This window comes from Dreissena polymorpha, chromosome 15 (assembly GCF_020536995.1).
Source record: "Dreissena polymorpha isolate Duluth1 chromosome 15, UMN_Dpol_1.0, whole genome shotgun sequence".
NCBI lineage: Eukaryota > Metazoa > Mollusca > Bivalvia > Myida > Dreissenidae > Dreissena > Dreissena polymorpha.
In genome coordinates this window covers 28,320,667-28,331,666 of record NC_068369.1, presented here as the reverse complement: position 1 = coordinate 28,331,666, position 11,000 = coordinate 28,320,667, and the positions used below count along the sequence as shown (strand labels likewise).

The following is an 11,000-nucleotide window of genomic DNA, read 5'->3' as shown; positions in this document are numbered from 1 at the left end:
GTCATGTGACTTTATAATTCGTTTGTACGAGCATATTATTTCGTTTCAACGAAAACATGCGCACGTAACTTCTGCGACACCTAAGTGCTAGCGCCCGACTTTTAGCACTAGATCAACTCGATCTTGTACCTGCTCAAAACTAGATTATAATGATTTTTAAGCGCAAACTCATGTGGTCATCAAATCAAACATAGGGAAATCTGGGCCATCGCTTTATAGGCTCCTACTGACAAGGACGACATTACGTTACCCTATGGACCATTTAAAAAAAAAGAACCAAGGTTTGTTAAGTTTCGTTTCTTATCACTTAATGTATAATTTAAATGCGTACATAAGTGTTTGTTTATTAATATACATGTATTGACTAAAAACTAGTATTGCTGTTATCTCAGAACAAACAACGACATTTTGCGTTCAGCGGTGTATCAAAGCATATGATCAACTATATCGTATATTTAAAAAGTGTCCGTGTTCTCAAATTCAAAATGTAAAAACAATGCAATGACAGTTTCATGTAGTGTATTGCCGTTCAGGGTTCCATTCAGCAAACGACGTTCCAATATAAGACGGCGGAAAGAGAGTTATGACTTGTTTTGCCTTTAAGTGTCGTCATGTATGGTTGTTTTGTAATAATGTGTTTTATTGTACTATATAAATATATATTTATTGATTTCATGAGTATTTGTTTCCGTGAGTTTGATGATATATCTAGCAAAAACGGTGACATTAACCCATTAATGCCTACCGTCCTGAAAAAAAGGCCTTTGCAAACAGCGTAAACCCAGATGTGACGCCGCATGATGCGGCGTCTCTTCAGCATCTGTGCTGTTTGCTTACAGGAATTTCTGTAAGAAATATTCTAAATATACAAATAAATATACTAGACATTCCTAATTTTGGAAATAAATTGATCCAATTTAAAAGGATGGGAGAGTCCACTCGGCATAAGTGGGTTAAATGAGCGATAATATCGTTGTTAGTTCGATTACATGAACTGCAAGTTTTTATTACACTTCATAGGAACACACATGCCGTCTTTATATATAATAACTTCAGAAAATAGATACAAACCTACTTCTTTACGAAAGTTCCCAAGGCAGTGACCTCCTTAAACGGATTAAACATGACTTCAGCACACAAATGGACTTCTCAATATGGCACCAACGCTATCAGGGATTATTTTCAGCCGATTATCTTTAGAGCATTATATATCCTAATCAATTGGTGTATATTTCCACTCTGCCAAGTAAACATGTATGGATTGGCTGTGTTAGAGTATAAATTACAACATAACATTGATAACTAACAAGAAGAATGTGTGTACAGATTATGCAAAAATGCCCCGTAACCTTTCCCAGGAAATTCGGTAATATCCAGACAGGATTTAAATGTCATGAGGTTTTACTTACGCAAGCTAGTATATAAATATGTGTGTGTCACTTATCGAATGATGAACATGCTAAAAAATTTAATGCACCAATGAATTTTAATGTTTCATTTCAAAGGATTTGTTTTCCATTTAAAATTGTATGCATACGTAACAAATGGTCATAACAAATGGTTTGCCGCTGCACATTTATCGCAGATGAAATGTTGAATTAGTAGAAAAACACGTGTTTGCGCTTTAATTAACGAATTGTGATTTATAGTTTGTCTGAAAAAAAATCTAACCACGTGTCAAATGTTTGTGATTTTCCATTGCATTGTAAGATTGTCAATAATATCGTGCATTATATCACATCATATTACCGCCTGATTACTTTTTATATAAATAAATTTACTTTCGTGAAGTTGCATCAAGCACGATATTTGTTTTTGAGTTACGACACAATGGCAATTTTGTTTTAAATGAAAAACGTTGATGACCTTGTTTTATATCCTTTCACTGTAAGCGTTTACAACACACAATTCGTTTAGTGATGTTTTTATTATGTATATGCACACCCTCTTTTGCGTCTTTAAATGGGTTACGCAATTTGTTCTATCCATGCACCTTGTTCATTATTGAACGTTTACCTTTACATAGGCTTTACATTAACATATTCACGTTATATAAGTACTAAAGCAACTACAAATGTAAATTCTATCTTATTTTACTCTCCTTTAACAATTTGAATGCAGGTAAATACTCAAATATAACAGCACCCCACTTGTTTTTTTTTCAAGTCAGGTCATTTTTATTGTGTAAACAATGGCCTCCAACCCAAAATAAATAGTGATACATTATTTTTCACTATTAGATCAAAGCGGCCCTGATACTATTGAATTCCGTTCTATGCACTATAAAGCATGTAATATGGCATTTAATTATCTCCTTCTACAAAGGGATTCTCGAAGAGAAACATGAAAAAGCAAACTTAAATTCACGAGCGTGTATTATGTTTTCAAACGTTTAACAATATAAGCAGATATTAAATATACAAATATTGAGTCATGTTAGGTATTTATCTTTGTACGTTCGTATTAAGCAATTGATGTTTTCGACTTAGTTCATAAATTATCCGCGAGCCACTTAAAACTTAAAAAATACACATACTTATTAAAAATAACAATCTTTCTTACAATATGTTGCGATTTTAAATCGTTACAGAAATGATTGTCTTTTTTATGTAGATAAACGCAAACAAACAACGATTTGCTGAGATATTTAACAACGTATGAACACATTAAAATATTCTATTTTTGCGAACCATTAACGGCTATTTGCAAGTAATTCAAGCAAAAGACACCAACTGTCAAACAGCACGTATAGCATCTTTACAACAAGAACGAACAGGCTAAACATGTTGTTTTTTTTTTGAAAATATGTAATGCAGAAGACGTGCTGATGAAAGGACAAATTAAAGGCAAAGTCCGCTATGTGTGAACTACCTTAGGTTCATGGAATTTTCAGGCCACATGATGTGTTTTAAGTCGTTGATTTCGAGTCGATGCCAAATGTGTTTCTATGGCTTTCATGTGTTCGGGACATTTGTATGCGAATGGTGGAAGACTGGTTCCTGGCAATTCCATGAGTGACAGCTGATTTACAGGGTATTTCTTTCTTTAGGCATCCGGTTTAATAGTAAGTAAAATAGAATAATTCGAGGTATCTAATAATATACTTTATCTTTAGAGGAAGGCATTGTTCCCATCTACATTAAACAGATTATCCAACTCATGTATATTTAAAATGCAAATAAGCAACGTTCTACTTTATTTTATATATAATGGCCACTCACATAATAAACATAGTTTGTATATACATAAATAATAGAAAAATGTTGCACTGTACCAAAGCACTGATTGACTTACAGCAATTGTAATGTGCATCATTACCATTATTATTATCATTATTATTATTATTATTATTATTATTATTATTATTATTATTAGAAGTATTATTATTATTATTATTATTATTATTATAATTATTATTATTATTTTTATAATTTGTATTAGCATAACACAAATCAGATACAAGAATGATAAGCTATTTCACTTTGTATACCAGGATCGTGCTGTTGTTGTTGAACTGTCCCACAATAATGGAGTCAGTGTAGCTGTCGTAGCAGACTGACCATGGTTCCTCGAGCCCATCCCTCTGTGTAGCCAGAGTAGCCAGCTTCTTACTACCTTGGCTGTGAACCTGTAGGACAGTTTTGGAAGCCTCTCCACATTCCAGCACCTGGCCTGCAGGTGTCACATGTACACCCTTTAGCCAGTTCAGTGCAGGGTCCATGAAGATGGAAAGGACTGTTCCATTCCTTCCCAGGGTGAGGAGCTTGTTCTGTTTGGAGTTTGTGATATACAACTTGTCACCTGCCGGGCTCATTTCACAACTCCATCCTGCTAAACAGAAAACAATATTACAATCTTTTGCCATAATTATGAGTGAAATTAGACAAGCATACTGCATACATGAATGTGTAAACAATTATGAATTAAGTTTCGGTTGTAACTTTTACTTAAAGACAATAATGTAGAAAAAGAAACAGTACTGAAACTTTCCTGTCTAGTACTTTTTCACCTACTACACAAGCAACCTCTTAAAATTATTATCACATAAATTCAGTGTTGAATTTTTTTCTTGTTTGATTGTTGTTTGCATCAATGCAAGACAAATTTAGGTATATAATCATAAGTATAAATACCATATTACACGATGTTTATTTGATAACAACGAAACATAAAGAACGGATCAAAACCTATTCTTTTCACAGCCATGCACTTTCGTTTCATAGACCTGTCATGGAGTGAATATATATTAATAACTATTTGTATGAATAATACTGCATAAATTGAAGGGCATTGCTGCTGTATTGATATGTTCTTGATCATAGAGATAAATCCAATATGATTCTTACCTGTCCATTTATTTAAGTTATCCTCGTGAAGTTTGCTGACTATTTTACCATCAAGGGAGTACATGTACAGCACAGTAACAGAGGTTAAAAACAGGTCTTCCTGGTGGCAGGCAATACCGTAACAGTAGTGTTGAAGCTTGAGCTTTCTGTCGTTCACCACTTGGTTGTTGATGACTTTGATAAACTGGACTTCTGAACCGCCAGTAACACCAACCTCACTGGATGCGATCTTACACATGCCCAAAGGCACATCAGATACACTACAGTAACTCACCAGCTTGTACAGCTTGTTTAAAAGCTTGCCTTTTTTATTATCGCTCTCTACAACAAGGACTATTCCACTAGGGAGAACACATATGTCTGTGATACTGCAAGTTGAATCACCCTGTATGCCTACATCATACACATACTACCCATCAATCCTTATGATTTGGTCTGCATTTCCCACCACAGTCAATGACTTGGCATTGTGTTCAATTTTTCCAAGACCTGAGCACTTGGAAAGGTACTGCATAATTTCACTATTAGGCTCGAAATTTATAGAAGATTTTAGTTGAGCAAAGTTATCCTTGCGATAGTTTTCAAACTGCTGTATTTTATCCAGACATTTAATGCTGGCTATGAAAGATAGTTCTTGCTTGCTTTTATCGCTTATGTCCTGAATAGCATCGCCAAGTTGTTTTAATTAATCTCGAAGAGTGGCACATTTGTCGACATCACATTTTAGAGAGGCTTGCAGTTGGGTCAGTGAATCTTTCATTTCATGCAGTGTCTTTTTTTCAAGCATGTCTAAAGCAGCAAGTATTTTTTGCCGGGTTTCCTGTATCTTGTGTAAGTGCTCATTATATGAACTTTGCACAGACTGAATGCTTGCCTCCTGACTGTCTTGAAGCTTCTTCAGTTCAGCAAGAGTAGTTCAAATACTAACTGATACTTTTTAAGGTCTGTAGAGTAATGTTTAACCAAATCAGATAAAAGCGTCACCGTTTTGCATTGCCTGTAAGGAAACAGATTAAGTTCCAAGGAAAACAAATAATTGATAAATGATGCATAATAATAATGTTTACATCTTAATGTATGCAAATCTGGTAAATGTGTAGGTAAAAAAAAGCATATCTATAATTAATTAATTATGTATTTGATAAAAAAAAATATTTATCTTTTTTTTACAATATATTAACCCTTTACCAGTTAGATACGTATTTTTATGCATTTGTGGACCTTTAGAAAGTTAAATTTAATTAACGACCTTTCTTACTAGATTCAAGTTGTAAAGGCTTCATTTCTAACCCTAATATACTGATGAGCAGCAAACAGCATAAAACCTGAACAGACTACGAGTTACTCACAGGCTGTTCTGGTTTTATGCTGTTTGCATATAGCCATTTTCACTTTGCTTCTGAGTGGGAAAGGATAAACTTATCCAAACATTATGGCTTTTGTTATGAGTATTCGAGACGCTTTAAGGCTTTAAGTGGAGATTTGAAGCTGATTGTAGACACGAAATTTGAAACGAATTTAAATTTAAAGCTTAAGTTTCCAGCTACATGTGTAATTAGGTTTTACTGAAAGTCATTCAATATTGGTGTAGTCTTATGCTGTGGGGAGGGGAAAACCGGATTGCCCAGAGGAAACCCACTAATCCGGTATGGTGACCACCTACTAAACTCACATTCCCTGTGAATGGGTATTAACCCTCCGGTTGCAGAAGTGAGAAGTCATGACCCAACCACTTCGCTCACATGACAGCCTTATACATAATGAATCAACATTCATTGACAAGCAAAACTCATAAAAACTTTCAAACAGGTCTTGCTTGTTTTCCACGCGCGGTCCATTCCAGTGCAGTGCGGGACCGGCGTTTATTTCCGGGAGGCAGCGCACTTTGATGCGCGAAGTCCAGTTCAAGTGTTTCCAGAGGGAAATCAGCACCACCATGCTCGTCTGGGAGCAATATATTTGTCGCCGGAACCGCCTGACTTCGGTGTGCACCTAAATGTGTAAAATACACACATCGCTTGATTAACCATTGAGATTAACTACCAACGCCTGGCGCCGATATCTAGAAAAAATCCTACGCAAGGTGTTTAGTCGGTTATTTCATTGATACATAAGACTGGTGTTAAGTCGCCTGTGTTGAACAAAATATCATTAATGTGTTTTATTTCACATATTATTTCCATTGAAAGATAGAAGTCTTTAAAACATAAAATAGTTTGCATTCTTTATTGTTATTTCAAAAAGAGCTCAACCTTTTCAAATTAGAGCACGCTGATTGCTCTTCGAGAATTCTGGGCTTGGACCAATGCCTTTGAAAGTTCTAAAACTGAAACTAAAACTAAATACTCATCTCAATCTATTAAATGCCATGCTATGAAAATATATCTAACATTTTCAAGTGTTACCTTACATTACATGTTTTAATATTAAATCGACGAGTATCGTAAGAAATATTCATTATCATGGAGCGAGTTATTCTTGATGAAAGCAAAATGGACTTACATGAAAGAAGAAAGTACACAAAAGACGGGACTGCTTCAGGGACCAAACTAGTTAGGGATGGAAGTGCAACAGGTATGGAATTGCATCAGGGACGGGCTTGCAGATGGAGCGGATGCGCATGAGACATGTACGTCCAGGGCGCAGAAGTGCATGAGGGACGGACGGGGGGGAGTACAAGCGGAAAGGTAGTAAATGAGGGGCACAAATGCAGGCAGGACAGAATTACACGATGACTGATATGCAGATAAAGCGGAAGCGGATATGCACATTTACCTCTTCGTTAAAAAAAACAGATTAGCAGCGCTGGAAGAAGCCCATGCAATAAAAACGTTTGTGTTATCTAATCGGCGATTTACGTTGTTTGCTTAACAGAATTGGACACATTTCCGTTGCACTTTTTTCAGTAAGTTACACAACGTCCTGGAGCAAATCGTTCAATGTTGACACTTGTCTTTTAAGAAACAACACAATAGTTAACTAACTAAAACAAGAAATATCTTTTAAAAAGATATTTGCAGTAAATGCTGACTTATAAATAAAGTTTGAAATTTACGTTTCTAAAAAATTAAATTGAAAACACAAGTTTAACTATGTTTTTTCTCTCACTTGTAAGTGGCATTTTAACCGCATGAAATGTGTGTTATTATAGTCAAATCACACATTAGTGTTAGTAGATAAAAATTATCATCATATCATATTGTCCTCACAGAGCTTATTATCAGTTTATTTCTTCACCATCGAAATATATCGTTAATATTGAATTAACACGCAGTTTTCTTTCGACACATTTAAATCTCACTTTCATAGCCGCGTCATGCGGAAATGGGTTTTATAGCGTTTCGGCCAGCGTAGATCAAGCCCAACATGTGAATTTGCGCATCTGTACAGAGGCGCTGCTGTCCGCTATAAAATCACGCAAGGTGTTATCGTCTCATTATGTATCTCCTGACCAGACTGAAAAATGCGCAGGTTGGGTGGCCTTCAGATATGATGTGCACATATGATAAAAGATCCATTTTCGCATGACGCGGGTCTTTAAAAATCTCATTGTGAATTGTAAATGGCAATTTTAAACACAATGCTTTACGATACAAAATTGAATTGAATATAACAAATATAGCAAACAGGTAAATAAGGGTAGCCTATCCAGGCTATCCAGAAAACGATTTCCAGACGTGCTGACCAAGTACAGGAACATTTGTGGTTAGAAAATTAAACGATTTTCCTCTTATCACGATACTATACTATTTCGGTAGTGTTTGTTTTCTCATATTGAAAGCAAAACTGTGTTTATCGATAGTCAATTATGTCTTCCTCTGACGATTGCGTGACGCTCGATTGGTCATTGACGGCTCGGGTACTACTGACATGTACCCCGGGTATTCTTAAGTATACTTACATGTACCCCGGGTGCGGTAAATATACTTAATCGTACCCGGTCGATATAGACTGTACCCGAGTTGTATTACCGCCCAAAATCCGATGTCGTAAAACGCGCTAACGAGTACCGTAAAACGATATTGTTTATCTTAAACAAACCTCTCTTTTAAAAAAATGCATCAACATGCTTTTTGAGTATGAATTTCGATAATATATAGGCCATTTTATAGAAAATTGACATAAATGTAAATATAAATGGTTTAGAAAAACAGCCGACAACGACCGATTTAGCATTACATTTCATGGGTACGTTTTTGTATATTCATCGTACCCGGGGTATATATAACGACTGGAAAATACCAGTCGTGATATTTAAATCAATATAAACTAATAATTGTAAACAAATACGGTATTTTACAACTTTTCTATTCTTCGCCGTCGTGGTTTACGGTACCTTTAAATAATTGAATCGACCTTTATATGTTTGTAAATATTAGTTCAACGAGAAACGCCAACTGAAACCTTTTGAGTATTTTGGACAAAAATCAATACTCTTAAATAAATCTGTTCGTCATTTTTTCACCTTCGGAAAACAATAACGTTTAAAATGGTAAGATTGTTTCAAATTATTATTATACAAAGTTCAACTTCTTTTGAGACCTCAGTCAATAAACCACTCCGTGATCACTGCGTGCCCAGCGATCCATGCGGCTGCATTTGAAAGGAAATGAAACGAGCGCACGTGTTAAGGGTGGACCGATCAACGCAAAAAACAATGGATACAAATACACTTGTCAGATTAATTCACAGACAAAATTGAAATACATTCAAGAATGTAGATAGTCTCTTTTGAGGTCAGACGGTACAACACAAAGAGATAGTTGGCAAAGTTGACACGCCTCTGGTTGACATGGAAAACGTACATAAAATAGTGCACATTTCAGACATATACTTTGACAGCAAACAAGAAGGGGAAATGGAATGTATAATTCTTAGTAGCAATCTTAAAATTGTATTAATATAAACACCGTGTCAATATTATTTTTGCTGTTAACTTAATGGAACCTTATTGTATAGCGTAATTCCACAAATGGTTACGGACTTCTGAGCTCATGAAAATTTTGAACATGTATAACGAAGTTTAAGATAGATACTAAACTCACATAATTGTTTAATGAGTTAATACAACTACGGGGCGTTCAACCTATATATAGTATAAACTACACTTATTGAACAAGGAAATAAAAAGTGAAACACAGCAAATGGCAGCCCCAACGCTTGGTAAGCGATCGAAGACGGATCTCGATGCTCTCGACTCGGATGTTCCAATGAAGTCAACGGAACCAATGATATGATATGCGCGAAATGCTATATACGAGGTGACGAGAACGGGGCGGTAGGCATCTGTAAGGAAGGCAAATACTACCTTTGTGGGGAATGCGTCACCGAGCATAGGAAGATAGAAGAATTCTCAAAGCACGAGATCGCATTCTTCTACTGCGCAACGAAACTAAAGGTCACATAATATACATATATTCAGAACAAAGGTTTAAGTTTACTACATTAATACATTGTATTGGCAATAATATATTAAGTTTCTTGTTACCTAAAACAATATAATAAAATAAATGTTTTGTCATGTCAATATTTATGTTATACTAATTTTTTTTAATTCTTCAAGGAGACAAACACTTTCAAAACAACATATATTTGTTTATAGATAACGAAGATATTGTTTATTTTAAATGTTAATGTCTGAAACCTACGAATGTTCTATGCCATGTTTCTTTTAGATGTTGTTTTATGAACATTTGCCCTCTCTACCGAAGAAGTATAAGTATAAGCATTGCTGACGATTGTTATCTTATCCAGATTGAAGCATGCATTAAATATGTAATGACATGTTATATCATGAAAGTAAGTATAAATATAAATATGATCCTTGCTAGGAAACGGATTTTAATGCAGTCCACACAGGCTTATCAGGGACGACACTTTCCGCCAAAACTGTATTGTTCGTCGGAAGAGACTTCATTTATACGAAAATTACAAAGCCGCAAAGTGCCGTCCCCAATAATCCTGTGCGGACTGCACAGGTTCATATGGGACGACACTTTACACACACATGCATTAAACCCCGTTTTCCCAGAGCAAATTCATGTGTTTAAACTACAGGTCAACAAGCTTGTTCGAGCCAACTCCTTCTGTCTCGACTGCGGCCAGTACCTTTGTGAGAAATGCAAGATGGACCACAGGGGATTTCGTATATATCGGCGCCACACTTTCATCGGAGGAAAAAGCATACCCGGGATGGTTTTCAACCATGACGAGGTGTGTGGAAGAGAAATATTGCAATCTCGAAGTACAAGGTATACTGTCCTATATGCATATGCGATGTTAACTTGACTTATTGTGTTGGTGTGTTTACTATGCTGTTTTGTTAAGGTCGCGTGTTATATTTACAACAATGATTTGTGATTACGTACTGGTTTATTAACATTGTTTCACCTGTGTTCCCTAGTACACTATCTGAAAGTTATAATGGTCAATTCATATTGATTATCTAACAATATATCAGTACGCGACTGAACCGGCAAGTTATTGTGTAAATTCATTTTTATACAGGGTATTCTAGTTGTTTATGGTAACTATAATACATTAGTATACATGTTATAATCTTTCATCACTTTGTGTACATTGAGGAAACAAGATTGTTATATGTAAGAGGTAGAGTTCAAACAAAGTTACTCCATATTTAATTTATCAAGAGAA

At 35.3% G+C, this 11,000-nt stretch overlaps 1 protein-coding gene across 2 annotated transcripts in view; it reads left to right on the top strand.

Annotated features, from left to right (window-relative positions):
* LOC127860712 (uncharacterized) overlaps positions 1 to 11,000 on the top strand; it is a 372,542-nt gene that overhangs the window by 15,667 nt on the left and 345,875 nt on the right. The gene's annotated exons all lie outside the window — the stretch shown is intronic.